Source organism: Aethalodelphis obliquidens, unplaced genomic scaffold (genome assembly GCF_003676395.1).
Source record: "Aethalodelphis obliquidens isolate GAN/ISIS:26980383/991018 unplaced genomic scaffold, ASM367639v1 scaffold47, whole genome shotgun sequence".
NCBI classification, from domain to species: Eukaryota; Metazoa; Chordata; class Mammalia; order Artiodactyla; family Delphinidae; genus Aethalodelphis; species Aethalodelphis obliquidens.
Window position 1 is genome coordinate 4,189,811 of NW_020837991.1, and position 22,136 is coordinate 4,211,946.

The 22,136-nt window shown below is 37.9% G+C and overlaps 1 protein-coding gene and 1 non-coding gene across 2 annotated transcripts in view; one reads left to right on the forward strand and one right to left on the reverse strand.

The window, feature by feature from the left end:
• The window catches only part of MAP3K2 (mitogen-activated protein kinase kinase kinase 2), a 93,576-nt gene that overhangs the window by 16,675 nt on the left and 54,765 nt on the right, over nt 1-22,136 (forward strand). The window lies entirely within an intron of this gene.
• TRNAW-CCA (transfer RNA tryptophan (anticodon CCA)) lies at nt 12,490-12,562 on the reverse strand. The gene has a single exon. It is a non-coding gene; the product is annotated as a tRNA-Trp (tRNA).

Below are 22,136 nucleotides of genomic sequence, written 5' to 3' on the forward strand. Positions count from 1 at the left end.
GGTACTGGCACAAAAACAGAAATATAAATCAATGGAGCATGATAGAAAGCCCAGAGATAAACCCACGCACATGTGGTCATGTTATTTTTGATAAAGGAGGCAAGAATATACATTGGAGAAAAGACAGTCTGTTCAATAAGTGGTGCTAGGAAAACTGGACAGCTACATGTAAAAGAATGAAGTTAGAACACTGCCTAACACCATATATAAAAATAAACTCAAAATGGATTAAAGACCTAAATGTAAGGCCAGACACTATAAAACTCTTAGAGGAAAACCTGGGCAGAACACTCTATGACACAAATCACAGTAAGATCCTTTTTGACTCACCTTGTAGAGAAATAGAAATAAAACCAAAAATAAACAAGTGGGACCTAATGAAACTTAAAAGCTTTTGCACAGCAAAGGAAAACATAAGCAAGACAAAAAGACAATCCTCAGAATGGGAGAAAATATTTGCAAATGAAGCAACTGACAAAGCATTAATCTCCAAACTTTACAATCAGGTCATGCAGTCAATATGAAAGAAACAAACAGTCCAATCCAAAAATGGGTAGAAGACCTAAGTAGACATTTCTCTAAAAAAGATACCAGATTGCCAACAAACACATGAAAGGATGCTCAACATCACTAATCATTAGAGATATGCAAATCACAACTACAATGAGGTTTCACCTCACACCAGTCAGAATGGATGTTGTCAAGAAATCTACAAACAATAAATGACGGAGAGGATGTGGAGAAAAGGGAACCCTCTTGCACTGTTGGTAGGAATGTAAATTGATACAGCCACTATGGAGAATAGTATGGAGGTTCCTTAAAAAATTAAAAATAGAACTACCATACGACCCAGCATTCCCACTACTGGGCATATACCCTGAGAAAACCGTAATTCAAAAAGAGTCATGTACCACAGTGTTCATTGCAGCTCTATTTACAATAGCCAGGACGTGGAAGCAACCTAAGTGTCCATCGACAGATGAATGGATATAGAAGATGTGGCACGTATATATCATGGAATATTACTTAGCCATAAAAAGAAACGAAATTGAGTTATTTGTAGTGAGGTGAATGGACCTAGGGTCTGTCATACAGAGGGAAGTAAGTCAGAAAGAGAAAAACAAATACTGTATGCTAACACATATAGAATCTTAAAAAAAAAAAAAAGAAAGCTACTGAAGAACTAGGGAAAGAACAGGAATAAGGACGCAGATATAGAGAATGGACTTGAGGACATGGGGAGGGGGAAGAGTATGCTGAGATGAAGAGAGTGGCATGGACATATATACACTACCAAACCTAAAATAGATAGCTAGTGGGAAGCAGCCACATAGCACAGGGAGATCAGCTCGGTGCTTTGTGACCACCTAGAGTGGTGGGATAGGGAGGGTGGGAGGGAGACTCAAGAGGGAGGAGATTTGGGGATATATGTATATGTATATTTGATTCACTTTGTTATAAAGCAGAAACTAACACACTATTGTAAAGCAATTATACTCCAATAAAGATGTTAAAAAATAAACCGGGACTGTCCTTAGCAGCCTGGGACTTAACAGTTTACTGTACATATGTGCAAATACAAAGTACCATGGGAATATCACAGATAATATAAAATATAGAAATAAAATTAAGTACAAAAGTATGGGTAGTAATCTAATATTGAAATACTGAAGCTGTATTTAATTAAATAATGATAGCCATAATACTTTTGATCTTACAGGAATGAAGGATACCTAAATGTCAGCTTAGCCTAATGAAAACATGGCAAAAGCCACAGTGGACAAAAATTTTAGAGTTTTCAAATTGGATATGTAGGAGATCATGCCCAGAAATCGGGGAAATAGGGGGCAAAGTGCTCAGAGTGGCAATTAAGTTAATTGGAAAAGGTTTCATGAATAAGTTGTTTTGAGATGAATGTTAGGAGTAAGAATTCCTAAAGAGGAGGGGGAAATAGGCATTCAGGAGATGAACAGAAGCTAAGGCCCAGTAAGTAGGATCTATCAAGTCCTTTGGGGAAGGCAGGTAGATTGGATTGACTGAAACAGGTGTGTGCTGTGTTATGTTGTGGTAGTAAAGAGATTCAAATTTGAGGTTTAAGGTATTTGTTAATGGCCTAGCTATTTACAAAGTGCTTTTAGGTGCTTCAGGAGATATAAAGATTTGTAAGTAATGTTTCTTGCCCTCCAGGAGCTTACTGTATCATGAGGACACAGCCCGGTACACATAACTTTTTTACAAAGCATGAAATGAAAGGGATTATGGGAATTGATTTGATGAAAATTGGCTAGCTTTGGGGTTTTATGTTGGAGTTTGAGGTTCTGGCAGTATATATTGAATTCAAGTTCTGACTGAGAAGTACTATGTTTCATATTATTTGGCAGTTTTGTTTTATATAAGCAATAGAAAGTGTCCGACTGCTACCAGCAAAATGAGTGTGCTCAACGTAATCCTATTTTGAAGATGACCCTGGCCGTGATTTTATTATACCAGTATAAGGTATGCGTATTTGCTTATTTTTTAAGCTTTGGATAGATTTTAGAATTTTAAAAAGACATCAGTATTTTAGAATTTGGTGTTTTGTCATTTTTTAAATCCAGGAGATGAGTGAGGGGAGCATATTGGTACACAGTAGGCAGGGGCTAAGTGTTGGTGGACAAATGAGAGGCAATATAATGTAGCATGTAAGAGTGGATTCTGAATAAGGTTGTGTGGGTTCCAAAGCTGAACTTAATAAACTTATTATTTTTTTGAGTGTTCGCTATGCTTTGGTATTGTTCTAAGTGCTTTACAGATATTTCATTTAAGCCTTATAATAATGAAGTAGGTACAGTTACTGTCCCCATTTTATAGATGAGGAAATGGGCTTTGAGAGCCATCATTATCATTATTGTCAGGGAATTTTGTGACATTTTTGGTAAACTAATGTTGAGTTTTTTCCTCTCTAGTGCATGATAGAAATATCAGGGAATGCCAGTCAGGGTACAAATACATCTACATTAGCCTACAGTGATTTGAGAGATGTTTTTTTTTTTTGAGAGATGTTTTTTGAGGTGGCTTCTCTTGTTGTGGAGCACAGGTTCTAGGTGCACGGGTTTCAGTAGTTGTGGCACGCAGGCTCAGTAGTTGTGGGCGCAGGCTCTAGAGTGCAGGCTCAGTAGTTGTGGTGCATGGACCTAGTTGCTCTGCGGCATGTAGGATCTTCCCGGACCAGGGCTTGAACCCTTGTCCCCTGCATTGCAGGCAGATTCTTAACCACTGCACCACCAGGGAAGTCCTGAAAGTTTTTAAAAGGCCCAAAAGAGTATTGACTGAAGAGCTACCCCATTCTCCTTTAAGATCCATTTAATAAAATGTAGGAAATAATTAAGGTTTGTAGACATTTAAAATAAATTCCCCAACATTCTTAGTATGATTTAAGAACTAAGAAAGAGAAAAAAAAACCCTTAGTATATCAACTTAATTTTAACAAACATTTACATAATTACTACTATATGCTAGGCCCATTCTAAGCACTTTACAAACATTAACTTGTTTAATTTCCATGGCAATCTGGTGATGATTATACCTATATAAATCTTCCTGTTACAGGTAAGAAAATTAAGGCAAAGAGAGATTGAGTCATTTGCCTAAGATTACACAACTAGTGAGTGGCAGATGCAGATTTCAAACCCAGGCACTTTGGCTCCACAGTCTGAGCTCCTAACCACTATGCTTGCTATTTTTATTTTTATAGGGAGCATGACCTGTTGAATGTTAAAATGCAGGTGAGTATGACATAATGTTACAGATCACAAATATTTTGCTACTGTGTTATACTTAAAAAAGGAGAAAAATTAGAATTTGCTTTTTAGAATTTAACCTGCCGTTAGCTCTGAGTTGTTTGGTGGAAGGGAAGGCAACCGACATCTATTAAGTTAGAATCTGTATGTTAGGTATTTGTGTTAGGTGCTATACGTATCATCTTATTCAGTGCTTAAAGCAAACCTGGAATATGACCTCTGATATCTTCATTTTATAAACAAGACCATGAATACTCTGATTGTATTCAGAATGGCAAGAGTTATGAATGCAAGTCCCTGTGTGAATCTAAAACATTCTACTACAATACTCTGCTTCCCAAGGAAATGTGAAAACTCAAATTTGATTTGCCAGATAAACTACATGTCCTTTTGAAATGTCAGTTCAAGAAATAATAAAACATTTTATTAACTAAAAAGTCTTTTAGAACTTGATAACAGAAAGGAAGCAAAAACATCCTAAATATGATGATTATCATGACAACAGGGACCACTAGATGGACATTAGATTTTTCTCTGCCTTTCTGAGGATGTGCAGGCCTGTTTACAAATGATTGCCTGCACATGAGGGTGATCATTCAACCAGTTTGAAATTACATTAGAGGTAGCGCTATTAAGTTATTAAGAATTAACCAGATTTATTGCATCTAGGTAAGTATTTTCTTAAATCATTCTAGGAGGCTACGTATTGTTATTATATCAGTACTTAAGATGTTTTGGGAACACTTAAAGTTCTCTTTAAATTTGATCTTTATATGGTTTTGAGTAGATAATATGGTACAAAGTTCAGAAACTATGAAAAGATACACAGTGCAACTCTCACCCCCCAGCTACCCAGTTCTTCCTAACTGGAAGTGACCAAAGGGGAAGTACTCCTTTGAAATTGTCTTCCGAATTTTTGAATACCTGAAATTGGAATGTGTCTGACAAATGATGGCAGACTTTATTTTTTTAGAGTCAGAATTCATTTGTAGTCTGGCAAATAAAGGGGCCACCAGTCTGCGTAATTTTTTAAAAATCAAAAGCAAGGGGTGTCTGTAAGGTAGTGAGACTTGTGTAACTTATAAATTGGCTTAAAGTCAGTGGTCAGAGTTGCAGTGCTAGTAGCATTATAGAATAAAGTTTGTAGCTGGATTGAGATAATTGACAGACTACACATTTAAAATATGTGATTTGCTAAAATTGGACATACACACTTGTAAAACCATCACCCCATCAAGATAGTGAACATATCCACCACCCCCAGAAGCTTCTTCATGCCCTTTTGTAGTCCCATCACTGTCTTGCCTCTTTCCATTGTCCTTAGGCAACCAATGATCTGCTTTTTGTCACCATAAATTAACTATGCACCTGGTGATGGACATTTAAGTTTCCAGTTTGGGGCTATTACACATAACGCTGCTATGAGCATTTGTGTACAAGTATTTGTGTGGACATACGCTTTCATTTTTCTTGAGTAAGTATGTAGGAGTGAAATGGATGGGTTGTAAGATTTTGCCAGACTGTTTCATAAGGTGGTTGTACTGTTTGACATCCTTACCAGCAATGTGGATGTTTTTGTTGCACAACATCCTTGCCAACACTTCATATGGCCATTCTTTTGGAATCTCATTGTATTTCCCCCCGCCCCTTGCCGACTGTGAAAAGGAAGGAATTTTACTTTTTTTTTTTTTTTTGAGCAGTTTTAGGTTTACAGAAAAATTGACCATGAAGTACAGAGTTCCCATTTACCTCCTCACCCCTCCCAGTTTTCCCTATTATTAACATTTTGCATTAGTGTGATATTGATACATTTGTTACATTTGATGAGCCTGTATTGATGTATTCTTTTTAAAAAAATATTTATTTATTTGTTTGTTTATATTTGGCTGTGCCGGGTCTTAGTTGCAACATATGCGGGATCTTTAGTTGCGGCATGCAGGTTCTAGTTCCCTGACCAGGGATCGAACCCGGGCCCCCTGCATTGTGGAGTCTTAACCACTGGACCACCTGGGAAGTCCCAATACATTCTTATTCATTGAAGTCCATACTTTACATTGGGGTTCACTCTTTGTGTTATTTATTGAATGAGTCCTGACAAATTTATAATGACATATATCTACTATTATTATAATACCCTACAGAATCTTCTGTGGCCTAAAAATCTTCTGTGGTCCACCTATTCATCCCTTCCTCCCTCCCTCCCTGGCTGCCACTGGCAGCCACAGATCTTTTTACTGTCTCCATAATTTTGCCTTATCCAGAATGTCATATGGTTGGAGTCATACAGTATATAGCCCTTTCAGATTGGCTTTTTTCAGTTATAATATTGCATTTAAGGTTCCTCCATGTCTTTTTCATGGCTTGAGAGCTTATTTCTTTTAGCACTGAATATTCTATTGCTTGAATGTGTCACAGTTTATTTATCCACTGACTTAAAAAAAAAAGATCACTCTCGTTACTGTATGAGGGTTTGGAGTGAAAACAGGCTGGTTAGATGGGAAGGTATTGCAGTAACCCACACAAGAGATGATCATGCCTTGGAATGAAATGGTAGTGGTGGAGATATATATTTAAGGAAAAGCTAACAGGATTTGCTGACAGGTTGGAATGTAGAATGAAAATGAAAGGAATCAGGGCTATCCCCAAATTTTTGTCTTGAACAGCTGGAAAAATAGAGACGCTTTTTTGATGAGATAGTGAAGACTGGGGAGGAACAGTAATGTTTATATTTTCCCAACTTTGTTTGTTTAAAATTTTTTCTTTAGAAATTTTCAAAAGTTGCAGAAATGGTTGTAAAGAAGTTTCTTTTCTTATCATTTGAGACTAAGTTGCCAGCATGAGGCTCCATCACTCCAGAAGACTTTAGTTTGTAATTGCTATCAGCAAGGGCATTTTCTTACATATCTGGAATACAGCCATCAAAATCATGAAGTTATCATTGATAGAATAGTATCATCTAATCCACAGAACCCATTCAGGTTTTGCCAGTGGTCTCAGTAATGTCCTTTTTAGCAACACAATTCAATCTAGGATCATATTTTGTATTTAGTGTTTTTCTGTCTGGAACAATTCTTCCATGTTTCCTTGACTTTCATGATCTTGATAGTTTTGAAATTTATAGAGTAGTTGACTCTTAAAATATTCCTCAGTTGAGGTTTGTCTGATGCTTCCCCTATGATTCAATTTAGGTTATATATTTTTGGCAGGAACATCACAGAGGTGATGTGATAGTCTTCTCAATGCATCCCATCAGGTGTAAATGATTTTAATTTGCCCATTACTGGTGATGTTAATTGATTACTTAACTAAGCTTTCTGCCAGATTTCTACTAAAAAAAGGTACTTTTTTCCTTTATAATTAATAAACATTGGGGGGAAAGATATTTTGAGACTAAGTATCTCATTCCTCATCACTTCACCCACTAGTTTTAGCATTTATTGATTTTTCTTGGCTGAATTATTACTACTGATGACTGCCAAATAATCTTATAATTTTATTATTATAATTTATAAGTTTACATTCAATAACCCATGCTTTGAACGTCAGAATAAAGGAAAGTCTTCTTCCTCTTCTCCCATTTATTGATTCATTTTTTAATGATGTGTCTGTGGACTCATGGATTCCTTTTTTGTTCAGTGGGTTGTAATCGATCATTATTTATTTTGAAACCCAAATTGTCCCAAATTTGGCTAGTGGGAGCCCCTTCAAGGTCGTTCCTGTGTCCTTTTGACATGTCCCACGATTCTTTGCATACTTTCTTCCTGGCACAGTAAGATGTTCTAGGCTTCCTTTGCAGTTACCTGATTCATACATGGAAATAATCCGTATTTTCAAGGATCCTTCATTCCTCTTAGTGGAGATTGGTATTTAGAAACCAACATTTAGCAGGTGTACTCATTGTGAGTAGGATGTCACTGCTTCCAGGTCTCCATAGACAAAGCTTTAAAACATATATAGGGGGGCTTCCCTGGTGGCGCAGTGGTTGAGAACTTGCTTGCCAATACAGGGGACATGGGTTCGAGCCCTGGTCTGGGAAGATCCCACATGCCGCGGAGCAACTGGGCCCGTGAGCCACAACTACTGAGCCTGCGCGTCTGGAGCCTGTGCTCCGCAACAAGAGAGGCCTCGATAGTGAGAGGCCCGTGCACCGCGATGAAGAGCGGCCCCCGCTCGCTGCAACTAGAGAAAGCCCTCGCACAGAAACAAAGACCCAACACAGCCAAAAATAAATAAATAAATTTATATTAAAAAAAAAAGACAAAAAAACATATATAGGTACAAATGTGTGCGTTTGTGTACATCTGTATCTGTTTTTTTACATATTTCAAAACTGTGACTTATGATGATACCTTCAATCCCAATTCCACACCACAGGATTCATTCTTGCCTTACCCCTTTCCATATTTACAAGACCCCCAAAGACATTAGATGGAGCAGTTTTTGGGTGGGCGGAGGCAAGTGTAATAGCAGCCCAGCGTGGTGCTATAATTTTTCCTCTCACCACTTCTTTGCCTGTGTTTTACATGTTGTATTTCCGTTTAGTTCTATATACTTAAAAATTTGTTGAGACTTTCTCTTTTAGCTGCAGATTATTCTTTAGGTATGTTGTTTCACTTCCAAATGTTTGAAGATTTTCTTGTTGTCTTTCTGTTATTACTTTCTGGATTGCTTCCACTGTGGTCAGAGAACATAGTTTATATGATTTTAATTCTTTTACATATGTTGAAATTTATTTTGTGGCCCAAGATATGGCCCAGGTCTACCTTGGTGAATGTTCCGTGGGTGCTTGAAAAGAATGTGTAATCTGCCATTAATGGGTGGAATGGTCTCTGTGTGTGTGTGTGTGTGTGTGTGTGTGTGTGTGTGCACGTGCACATGTATGTGTGAATTAGCTTAATTACAATCATATGTTTTTTAAGGAGCTTAAGAGAAGAAAAAAGAAAACATTTTAATAATCCTCAAACTTACTCTCATATTTCTTTCTAGTGTGCTTCATTTTGTCTATTGGATTTGAGTTACCTCATCTGATGTCACTTCTCAGTCTGAAGAACTCACCTTAGTATTTCTTTCCTTTTTTTAAATTTATTGCCTTTTTTTTTTGGGCCGCATCAGGTCTTAGTTGCAGTATACGGGGTCTTCATTGAGGTGTGTGGGATCTTTCGTTATGGCGTGGGCTCTTCGTTGTGGCATGCGGGCTTGTCTGTAGTTGTGGCGGGCAGATTTTCTCTCTCTAGTGGTGCTTGAGCTCCAGAGCGCGTGGGCTCTCTGTAGCTTGTAGCGTGCGGGCTCTCTTGTTGAGGTGTGCGAACTCAGTAGTTGTGGCGCGCGGGCTTAGTTGCGCTGCAGCATGTGGGATCTTAGTTCCCCAACCAGGGATGAAACCTGCGTCCCCTGCATTGGAAGGTGGATTCTTTACCACTGGACCACCAGGGAAGTCCCCCCTTATTCTTATAAAGCAGTTCTTCTTGCAGTGAATTCTCTCAGTTTTTGTTTGTCTAGGAATGTCTTTATTTCACCTTCCATTTTGAAGCATAGTCTTGTTGAATATATGATTCTTGCTTGATATTTGTGTTCTTGTTTTATTTTTGTTGTTACACATGCCATTCCACCTTTTTCTGACTCAGTTATTTATGACAGAAGTTAGTAGTTGTATTTTTCCTCTCTAGCAAAATGAGTTATTTTCTTTCAGCTTTTAAGATGTTCTTTATGTTTGGCTTTCTGTAGTTTAATTACAATGTGTGTCTAGGTGTGAATCTTTTTTTTAAGATTTTTCAAATGACTTTAAAAAAATTTTAGGTGTTGATTTCTTGATATTTATTGTGTTTAGAGTTTATTGAGCTTCTTGGATCTGTAGATTCCTGTTTTTCAAGAAATTTGGGAACTTTTCGGCCATTGCTTCTTCAGATATTTTTTTCTGTCCACTTTTTTCTTCTTCTTTCCTTGTGGGACATGCATTAAAATGTGTTCGTCTGCTTAATGTCTCAGAGGTCTCTGAGACTTTGTTAATTTTCCTTCAGTCTTTTTTCTCTCTGTTCTTCAGATTAGATGACTACTATTGATCTCTTTGTGGAGTTTAATTCTTTCTTCTGCCATCTCAGATTTACTGTTGAGTCCATCTGATACACTTTACATTTGGATATGGTATTTTTCACCTCTAGAATTTCCATTTCAGTTCTTTTTTTATAGTTTCTATTTATTGATGTTTCTTATTTATGGAATAATTTTCACCAGATTTTCCTTTAATTCTTTTAAATATATTTATAATAGCTGCCTTGAAGTCTTTGCTAATTCCAACATTTTAGCCTACCCAGGGTCCATTTCTACTGATAGCTTTTTTCCATATATATAATTAAGTATGGGTCCCACTTTTCTCTTTCTTTGCTTGCTTCACTTTTTTTTTTTTTGAGAACTAGACATATTAGATAATACATTGTAGGATCTCTGGATTGGGATTTTTTTTTTAAACCAAGTTGCTTCTACTTAATCCATGGAATACATTGTTCCCCATTCTTGTTTGGCTGTTATTGTATTTGCTTAGTTATTTTTGTTTGTTTTCTGTTTGTATTTTTATTTATTTATTTATTTTTGACTGTGTTGGGTCTTAGTTTCTGTGCGTGGGCTTTCTCTAGTTGCAGCGAGCGGGGGCCACTCTTGATCGCGGTGCGCAGGCCTCTCACTGTCGCGGCCTCTCTTGTCGCGGAGCACAGGCTCCAGACAGGCAGGCTCAGTAGTTGTGGCTCACGGGCCTAGTTGCTTCGCAGCATGTGGGATCTTCCCAGACCAGGGCTCGAACCCATGTCCCCTGCATTGGCAGGCAGATTCTCAACCACTGCACCACCAGGGAAGCCCTCTGTTTGTATTTTTAAAGCCAGACTTCCTAAGGGTTGCCCTGTGACTGCATAACTTAGTGGTCAGTCAGTGATAGAACAGAGGTTATACTCAAATACTTCAAGCCTGTAAGGCTTCAGCCATCTTCTGGTGGATGTGTGTGAATTGGAGAGTGCAAATTTAAGGCAATAGCCAAGTGGACCTTACTTTTTACTTTGTACCTGGCCCTCTTGGGTTTCCTCTGTCTACATATGCCCATAGTTTCCTAGTCAGCCAGGGATTTGTACAGTTCATCCAGCACTTCTGTGGCTCTCTCATTTTCAAGATCTTCCCATTAAATTTTTGACTGGTCTGACTTTGCCCCCAGCTGGGACCCTTTCCTCCTCCTCCTAGCAGAGCTACTGGTTTTCCCTGTTCATTTTTACCCTGTTTTTTCCTTTTATTGACAGTGTCACTTAGCGTGACTTTTCATCTTTCACACCAAATCAAGTCAAGCCCTTTAGCAAGAGTTGCTGAATTTCAGGGCCAACTCTGCCCTGTTGAAAGTTCTTATGTAGGCCAAACTGGGCTAGTGTTGGGAATCTTCTGACTCCCACTGCTTTACCTGAAGTTCTGGTAGTTTTCCCTGAATAAATACTTCTCAATTTGTTGTTTATCTTTTGGCAGTTTCCAAATCCCTGAAATAGTTATTTTTGGCAATTTGTCCAGTTTTATTCTTACTTTTGGAGAAGAGGATTTGCTGACCTTTTTATTCTGCATTAACTGGAAGTCCAAGCTCTTTTTATTTTGTCTTCAAAATATACCATGAATCCTTTTTTTTTCCTCCATCTTCCCTGCTGCCATATTATTCTAAACACTTTAATATACCATCGTCTCCTTCTAGACCTTAAGTAACCTTATAACTGTTTTTGCTGCTTCTGTTTCTCTTACAGTTCATTCTTTAAATAATTTTTTGAGTTTGGGAATGCTTTAGATTTACAGGAAACTTTTAGATAGTTCAGAGGGTTCTTGTATTCTGCACCCAGTTTCCATATTGTTAACATCTTATGTTATTATGATACATTTGTCACAAGTAAGGAATCAATATTGATATATCATTATTAATCTCATATTTTATTCAGATTTTGTTGTCCTTTCTCCATTCCAGGATCCCATCTAGGATGCCAGATTACATTTGGTTTTTATAATGCCTTAATTCCTCTGGGTTGTGGTAGTTTCTCAAACATTCCTTGTTTTTAATAACCTTGACAGATTTGAAGAATATTGACTAGATATTTCATAGACTGTCTCTCATATTTCATTTTGACTGATATTTTCTCATATTACTTAGTTTATGAGTTCTTGGAGGAAGACCACAAAGGTAAAGTGCCATTTTCATCATATTTGATAACATCATATTAAAGGTTGAATATAAACTTGATTTATCACTGTGATGTTGACCTTGGTCACCTGGCTGAGGTAGTACCTGTTATATATCTGCACTTACAGTCATTCCTCCCCTCTTTTGCAAATGAAAGCACACTGTAAGCATTCTTTTTTGTTTGCTTTTTTGCTCAACATATGTTTTTAACTTCAAGCATTGTTTGCTCAATATGAATAAATATCCATGTTTTGTTACATGTATCTGTAGTAATGCAAATGAACCAACTAAATAACATTCAGTTCCTTAATTTATAGTGTATCCATTCTATGAGTGATACACATTTTGGCTGTTACATTTATTCAGCAGCCAATGTGATATTTATTTATTTTTAATATTTATTTATTTATATTTATTTGGCTGCACGGGGTCTTTAGTTGTGGCACGCGGGATATTTTGTTGCTACATGCGAGATCTTCGTTGCGACATGCGGGATCTTTAGTTGTGGCATGTGGGATGTAGTTCCCTGACCAGGGATCGAACCTGGGCCCCCTGCATTGGGAGCATGGAGTCTTAACCACTGGACCAGCAGGGAGGTCCCCCAATGTGATATTTAAAAACAAAACAAAAACAAATGCAACCAAACAAACAAAAAACCCCAAATCAAATCATATCTTATCTTTGCTTAAAACCAATAACTGACTTTCTGCTGTATTATATATGATAGTCAAACTCCTTTATGAACTTTCTTGGTAGTGGCTATAGCTTACATTTTCATTTTATTTCTTGCCACTCCCCCTTTGCTTTGTAAAGTACTGACCACACAGTCCTTCCTACAGTTCCTGGAGCATGCTAAGCTTTTTGGGCATTTGTGTGTGCTATTCTTTAGCCTTGAGAGTTTTCCCACTGACTCTTCTTCAGACTGATACCTTCTCAGTTTTTAGAGTGCTTACCTGTTTACTCATTCACTGAGTTTGTTTTCTTCATTGCCACTTTGTATTCACTTGTATGTCTTCCTCATTAAGGTGTAAGCCCCAAGAGTACAGGGACTTTGTTTACTACAGTATATGTGGCACATAGTGAGTGGACGCTTAATAATTTTTTTTTTTAAGACATGAGTGAATGGTAGTCCTCAAAGCATACGAAATGGAGGTATTTACAATGTTAGTAGATCATTTAAAATACAAAATAAAACCCTACATTTTAAAAGTAAATGGTTGCGGGACTTCCCTGGTGGTGCGGTGGTTAAGAATCTGCCTGCCAATGCAGGGGACACAAGTTTGAGCCTTGGTCCAGGAAGATCCCACATGCCGAGGAGCAACTAAGCCCATGCACCACAACTACTGAGCCCGTGTGCCACAACTACTGAAGCCTGCGCGCCTGGAGTCCATGCTCCACAACAAGAGAAGCTACCATAATGAGAAGCCCATGCACTCCAATGAAGAGTATCCCTCGCTCGCCACAACTAGAGAAAGCCTGCACGCAGCAACAAAGATCCAATACAGCCAAAAAAAAAAAAAAAAGGTTGCATTTGAAGGAAAGCACAGTGCAGGATCATTAAGTTTAGATTTGAGTCTTGTTGGGATTTTGCAAGAAGTAAGTGTTTTGGGGTGTTTCTTTGGTATTTTTAAAATTGTAGTAAAATAAAAATAACCTAAAATTTACTGTCTTCACTATTTTTTTAAGTGTACAGTGCAGTGGCATTAAATATATTAGCATTGTTGTACAACCATCACCACCATCCTTTTCTAGAACTCTTTTCATCTTGCAAAACTGAAACTCAAGACCCATTAAACAAAAACTCCTCCTTTTCTTCTGACCCCAGCCCCTGACAACCACCTTTCTACTTTATGTCTGTATGAATTTGATTAGGTACCTCAAATAAGTAGAATCATACAGTACTTGTATTTTTGTTGGCTGGCTTATTTCACTTAGTAAAATGTCCTTAAAGTATATCCATGTTGTAGCATATGTCAAAATCTACTTCCTTTTTAAGGCTGAATAATACTTCATTGTATACATATACACCATGTTTTGTTTATCCATTCATCTGTCAGTGAGCGCTTGGGTTGCTTTAACATTTTGGCTATTGTAAATAATGCTCCTATGAAAACGGAAGTACAAAAACCTGTTTGAGTCCCTGCTTTCAATTCTTTTGGGTATATACCCAGAAGTGGAATTGCTGGATCATATGGTAACTTAGTTTTTAATTTTTTGAGGAACCGCCATACTGTTTTCCATAGTGACTGCACCATTTTACATTCCCACCAACAGTACACAAGAGTTCCAATTTCTCCACATGTCTGCCAACATTTATTATTTTCTTTTTTCTTGATAGTAACCATTGTAAGGGGTGTGAGATGGTATTTCATTGTGGTTTTGATTTGCATTAGTTTCCCTAATGATTAGTGATATTGAGCATCTTTTCATATTCTTATTGGCCATTTGTGTATCTTCTTTGAAGAAATGTCTCTTCAAGTCCTTTGCCCACTTTTTAATCATGTTATTTTTTGTTGTTGAATTGTAAAAGTTCTTTATATATTTGGACGTTAACCTTTTATCAGATAAATGGTTTGCAAATATTTTCTCACATTCCATGTATTACCTTTTCACCCAGCTGATTGTGTCCTTTGAGGCACAGAAGTTTAAAATTTTTTAAACAGTTATATTGAGGTGTAATCGATAAAAAAATATAACTGCACATATTTAATGTGTACAATTTTATGAGTTTGGACATATATGAACACCCATGATACCATCACCACTATCAGAGTAATAGACATATCCAATACCTCCCCCAAATTCCTTGTGTCCCCCTCACCCCCTTTTCTTTGCTGGTGGTAAGAGCACTTAACATATTTACCTTTTTAACAAAATTTTAGGTGCACAGTACCATATTAATAACTTCAGGCATTGTACAGCAAATCTCTAGAACTTAGTCATCAGAATAACTGAAACTTTATGTACATTGAATAACAATGCCCCATTTTCACCACCTGCTGGTCCCCCAACCCCACAACTATTTTATTCTCTGCTTCTATGAATTTGACTATTTTAGATACCTCATATAAGTGGAATCATGCATTATTTGTTTTTCTATGACTGGATTGTTTCACTTAACATAGTGTCCTCCAGGTTCATCCATGAGATGTTTTAAATTTTGATGAACTTCAGTTTATCTGTTTTTTCTTTTGTTGACTGTGCTTTTGGTGTCACATCCAAGACATTGTTGCAAAAATGAAGCTTTCCCTCTATATTTTCTTTTAAGAGTTTTATAGTTTTAGCTCTTACATTTAGGTGTATGATCCATTTTAAGGTAACTTTTGTATTTGGTGTAAAGTAAGGCTACTTTTTTTTTTTTGCATGTGAATGTCTAGTTTTCCCATCACTAAATGTTTTAAAAACTGTTCTTTCCCTGTTACATAGTCTTGGCACCCTTGTCAAAAGTTATTTGACCAAATATACAAGGGTTTAATTCTGGACTCTATTCCATTGGTCTTTATGCCAGCACTACGTGTTGTTTTAATTACTGTAACTTGGTAGTGCGTTTTGAAATCAGGAAGTGTGAGTCCTCCTATTTTGTTCTTTTTCAGGATTGTTTTGGCTATTTGGCATCCTTTGAGATTCCTTATGAACTTTTGGATGGGTTTTTCTATTTCCGCAAAAAAAAAAAAAATCATTGGGATTTTGATAAGGATTGCATTGAATATGTAGATCACTTTGGATAGTATTGACTTCTTAGTATTAAGTTTACTCATCCATGAACATGGGATGTGTTTCCATTTATTTATGTCTTTTTTTTTTTTTTTTTTGGCGGTACGTGGGCCTTTCACTGTTGTGGCCTCTCCCGTTGCGGAGCACAGGCTCCGGACACGCAGCCTCTGGACGTGCAGGCTCAGCGGCCATGGCTCACAGACCTAGCCGCTCCACGGCATGTGGGATCTTCCCGGACCGGGGCACGAACCCGTGTCCCCTGCATTGGCAGGCGGACTCTCAACCACTGTGCCACCAGGGAAGCCCTATTTATGTCTTTTTAATTTATTTCAGCAGCATTCGGTAGTTTTCATTGTATGTCTTTCACTGCCTTGGTTAAGTTAATTTCTAAGTATTTTATTCTTTTTGATGGAATTTTCTTAATTTCATTTTCAGATTGTTCATAGTGTATAGAAATGTAACTGATTTTTGTGTGTTGATCTTGTATCCTGCAGTGTTGTTGAATTTATTAGCTCCAGCACTCTGTGTGTATGTGTGTGTGTGTGTGTGAGTGTGTGTGTGTACAGTCTTTAGGTATTTCTACATAAAAGATCATGTCACCTTCAAACAGAGATCATTTTACTTATTTCATTCCTATTTGGAAGCCTGTTTCTTTTCATGCCTAATTGCTCTTACTACAACTTCCAATGCTATGTTGAATAAAAGTGGCAAAGTGGGCATCTGTGTCTTGTTCCTAATGTGAACCAGGAAAAGCTAAGGGGAAATGCTTTCAGTCTTTCACAATTGAGCATGATGTTGAGTATAGGTTTTTCTTATATGATCTTTATTATGTTTAGGAAGTTTCCTTCTGTTGCTAGTTTGCTGAGTGTTTTCATCATGAAAGAGTATTGAATTTTGTTAAATGCTTTTTCTGCATCAGTTGAGATGATTGTGTATTTTCCCCCCTTCCTTCCACTGATATATTACATTGACTTTTCATGTGTTGAACCATCCTGCCTTTTAATAATCCATCCCACTTGGTTGTGATGAATACTCCTTTTAATATGTTGCTTAGTTTGGTTTCCTAGTACTTTGTTGAGGATTTTTGCATCAGTATTCATAAGAGATAATTGGTCTATAGTTTTCCTGTAATGACTTTGTCTGGTTTTGGTATCAGGGTAATATTGGCCTCATCCAGTGAGTTAGGAAGTGTTCGTTCCATCTGGATCTGGGCTTTTCTTTTTTTTATAAATTTATCTATTTTATTTTTGGCTACGTTGGGTCTTCATTGCTGTGCGTGGGCTTCCTCTAGTTGTGGCGAGTGGGGGCTGCTCTTCATTGCAGTGCATGGGCTTCTCATTGCGGTGGCTTCTCTTGTTGCGGAGCACAGGCTCTCAGCATGCAGGCTTCAGTAGTTGCGGCACATGAACTCAGTAGTTGTGGCTCACAGGCTCTAGAGCGCAGGCTCTAGAGTGCAGGCTCAGTAGTTGTGGCGTATGGGCTTAGTTGCTCCACGGCATGTGGGATCTTCCCGGACCAGGGCTCAAACCTGTGTCCCCTGCATTGGCAGGCAGATTCTTAACCACTGTGCCACCAGGGAAGTCCCTGGGCTTCTCTTGTTTGGAGGGTTTTTTGGTTTTTTTTGGCAATGCCACATGGCATGTGGGATCTTAGTTCCCTAACCAAGGATCAAACCCTTGCACCCCCTGCAGTGCAAGCATGGAGTCCTAACCACTGGACTGCCAGGGAATTCCCTGATCCTTTTTATTTCTGTAATGTTCCCTCTTTCATTTTTGATTCTAGTTATTCGAACCTTTTCTTTTTTCTTAGTCTAGCTAAAGGTTTGTCCATTTTGTTGATCTTTTCGGAGAATCAACTCTTGGTTTTATTGATTTTTCTCTGTTCTTTATCTCTTCTCTATTTTGCTTCTCTCTGCTCTGATCTTTATTATTTCTTTCCTTTTGCTAGCTTTAGGTTTAGTTTGTTCTTTTTCTAGTTCCTCAGGATGTAGAGTTAGGTCATTGATTTGAAATCTTTTTTATTTTTTTTTAAATTTATTTATTTATTTAATTTTTGGCTGTGTTGGGTCTTTGTTGCTCGGCGAGCAGGGGCTCCTCTTCGTTGCAGTCTACGGGCTTCTCACTGCGGTGGCTTCTCTTGTTGCGGAGCACGGGCTCTAGGTGCATGGGCTTCAGTAGTTGCAGCACGCAGGCTCAGTAGTTGTGGCTCGTGGGCTCTAGAGCACAGGCTCAGTAGTTTTGGTGCATGGGCTTAGTTGTTCCGTGGCATGTAGGATCTTCCCGGACCAGGGATGGAACCCATGTCCCCTGCATTGGCAGGTGGATTCTTAACCACTGCGCCACCAGGGAATTCCCTTGAAATCTTTTTTTTTTAATGTGTGCGTTTACAGCTATAAATTTCTCCCTTAGCATTGCTTTTACTGCATCCCAAAAGTGTTGGTATGTTGTGTTTTTATTTTCACTTTTTTCTGGATATTTTCTAATTTACCTTATGATTTCTCCTTTGACTTCTTTGGCTGATTAAGAGTTTGCTGTTTAATTTCTACATATTTGTGACTTTTCCAGTTTTCCTTCTGCTGTTGATTTCTAGTTTCATTCATTGTGCTTGGAAAAATTATTTTGAGTTCAATCTTACTAAATTTTTAAGACTTTTTTGTGGCCTAACATATGATCTATCCTAGAGAATATTCCATGTGGAGTTGAGAAGAATATATATTCTGTTTTGGGGGTGGAGTGTTCTGTATATATCTGTTAGGTCTAATTGCTCTTAGTGTTGTTTAAGTCTTCTGTTTGCTTCTTGATCTGTGTGGTTGTTCTATCCATTATTGAAAGTGGGGTATTGAGTGAACTGTTGTTATTGTTTAAGTATGTCTATTTTTTTCTTCAAGTCTATCGTTTGCTTTATACATTTTGGAGCTCTGATGTTTATCATTGTTATATTTTTTTCATCAATTGACCCTTTTGTTAGTGTTTAATGTTCTTTTTTGTCTCTTCTAACAATTTTTTTTTTTTTTTTGTGATACGCGGGCCTCTCACTGTTGTGGCCTCTCCTGTTGCGGAGCACAGGCTCTGGATGCGCAGGCTCAGCGGCCATGGCTCAGGGGCCCAGCCGCTCCGCGGCATGTAGAATCTTCCCAGACCGGGGCATGAACCCGTGTCCCCTGCATCGGCAGGTGGACTCTCAACCACTGCACCACCAGGGAAGCCCTCTTGTAACAATTTTTGACTAACGGTCTATTCTGTTTGATACTCGTGTAGCCACTCTGGTTTTCTTCTGTTTCTATTTGCATGGAATATCTTTTTCTGTCCTTTCACATTAAACCTATTGTGTAGTTAGATCTAAAGTGAGTCTCTGGTAGACAGCATACAGGAGCATCATGCTTTTTAAATTCGTTCTGCCAATCTGTGCCTGTTGATTGGAATGCTTAATTACTTTACAGGTAAAGTAATTACTGATAGAGAAGGCATTTTATGTGTTTTTTTGGTATTTTTTTGTCCCTCATTTCCTCCATCTCTGCCTGTCTTTGTGTTTAGTTGATTTTTCTGTAGTGACGCAGTTTGATTTTTCTCACCTTTTTTTTTTTAATCTATATTCTGTTCTGTTGTATGTGTGTGTGTGTGTGTGTGTGTGTGTGTGTGTGTGTGGTTACCATGAGGTTACATATAACATCCTAAAGTTATAACAGTTTGTTTTGAATTGAAATCAACTTAACTTCAATCACATATGAAAACTCTATTTCTCTATAGCTCTGTTCATCCCCTGTTTATTGTTAGTGTCACAAATTACATTTTTATGCATTGTGTTCCCATTAACGTAGATTTAAAATTATTTTTGTGCATTTGTCTTTTATATCCTGTAGAAAATAAAAAGTGAAGTTACAGACCAATATTGCAGTAATGCCGGTTTTTATATTTGCCCATGTATTTACCTTTATGGGAGTCTTTATCTTCATATATCTTAGAGTTACTGTCTGGTGTTTCTTCATTTGAACATGAAGAAATTCCATAGCATTTCTTGTAGGGCAGTACTAATAGTAATGAACTTCCTTAGCTCTTGGTAGATACAGAATTCTTCTTTGGCATTTTTTTTCTTTTAGCACTTTTAATGTATTATCCCACAGCCTTGTGGCCTCCACAGTTTCTACTGATAATCTTTTTGAGGATCTACGTAATGAGTGAATTTTCTCTAGCTACTTTCAAGATTCTCTAGCTGCTTTCAAGATTCTCTCTCTTTCAGCAGTTTGATTATATTGTGTCTTGCTGTAGATCTGCCTGGGTTTGTCCTACTTGGAATTTATTGAACTCCTTGGATTTGTAAATTCATGTCTTCTGTCATATTTGGCAAGTTTTTGGCCATTACTTCTTCAGGTAATCTCTCTGCCCCTTTCACTCTCTCTTCTTCTCAGACTCTTATAATGTTTATATTGATATATTGGTCTGCTTGATGGTGTCCCATGAGTTCCTTAGGCTCTGTTCACTTTTCTTTATTATATTTTTCTATTCTTCAGCCTTGATAATTTCAAATGTTCTATATTTAATTTTGCTGATTTGTCTTTTTACTCAAGTCTACTGTTGAACCCCTTTATTTTATTCTTCAGCTCTGGAATTTCTGTTTGGTTCCCTTTTGTAATTTCTTTTTGTTGATAATGTAATTTTGTTTATATATTGTTTTCCTTGTTTCTTTGTGTTTTCTTTTAGCTTTTTTTTTTTGTGATATATGGGCCCCTCACCGCTGTGGCCCCTCCTGCCGTGGAGCACAGGCCCAGTGGCCACAGCCCATGGGCCCAGCCGCTCCGCGGCACGCGGGATCCTCCCGGACCGGGGCACGAACCCGCGTCCCCCGCATTGGCAGGCGGACCCCCAACCACTGCACCACCAGGGAAGCCCTCTTTTAGCTTTTTAAACATATTTAGGACAGTTGTTTTAAAGTCTTTACCCAGTAAGTTCATTAACTATGCTTCTCTAGAGCTGGTTTTGCCACTTATTTTTCTTCCTTTGAATGGGCCACGTTCTCCTTTTTTTTTGGTATGCTTTGTCATTTTTTGTTGACAATTAATCATTTGAAAAAACGATCACTTCTCCCTGCCTTTGCAGACTTGTTCTGTGTCTGTCAGACCAGTCTTTCACTAATAAGCCGAGTGTGCTTGGGGCTTAGGATCAGCCCAGTGTGAAGGCTTTTTGTCTTCTCAGGCCTTTTCTGGGCATACCTTTTGCTAAATCTCCATGTGACTTCTTCAGTTCCCCCATATCCACAACTGCTTTTTTTTTTTTTTTTAATGCTGATCCTAGTCTCTCTACCATTAACCTCTGTTGGAGGTTAATGGGGTCCCACTGTCTGCATCTTGTACCCCAAACTCTGACCTTTCTGCTATATCTGATACTCCTTTTTAAAAAAAAAATTATTTATTTTGGCCACACCACATGTGCGGTCTTAGTTCCCTGACCAGGGATTGAACCTGCGCCCCCTGCAGTGGAAGTGCAGACTTTTAACCACTGGACTGCCAAGGAAGTCCCCACAACTGCTTTTAAAGGTCTTAAATTTCCAAAGAATCTTCCCCTTGAATCTTCTCCTCAGGGTCCTAGATGATCTGTTGTATGTATCATAATCTCTTGTTTCAAGCATTTGCAGGTCTGTAGGCCCCCTGTAGTTTACCCACATAGTACTGGCGTCTTTTCCATCTGAGTTCTGAGTTAGGTACAACAGAGAGCAGTCAGTCCTTCAGGCAGCTCCCAGCAGCTTAGAACACTGCAAACAAATTTGCTTTGTTCCCTCTAGTTTGGGGGAGGGATTTGGGAACCAGGCTGTTTGCTCCAGACCAAGACTGTGTAGGGAGGGGGTGGAGCAAGGTCAAATAAAAATGCCACCAAATTTGTTTCTATTTTGAATGTAGCTTTTACTTGATTAGATATTTACTTGGTTGTTGTAGTCGTTTAATTGTTTTCCAGAGCTCCTGTTTCACCAGCTTCTGGCTGATTTTAAATGTTCTGTGGGGGAATAAGGGCTTGGAGCTTCATAGTCCATCATGTTGCTGATGTCACTCCTGAGTATCTTATTTCCTTATATTGTCTAGTAATAGTCTACTGTATAGATAGATCACATTTTTCTTATCAGTTCCTCAGGTGATGGACATTTGGGTTGGTTCCACTTTTTACTCCTGTAAATAATGCTGCAGTGAATCCATTCAGTTTTGACGGAAAGACACTATGCATCAAAAATGTCCTCTCCATTTTATGAAACTTAAGTAATAACATATTAAATAGAAGTGTAAATATTTTAAATATACTTTAAAGATTTAAAGTATGTAAGTATATATGTATAGGCAGAATGGCATCACTTTATAGCTCATACATCTCTGTTTAGTTAGTATTTTATTTTTGTCTGGAAATATCAATCAACATTTACATAGATATAAAAAGTTAATTTTTTTCTCTTTGTCAATTATCTATTCTGCATAA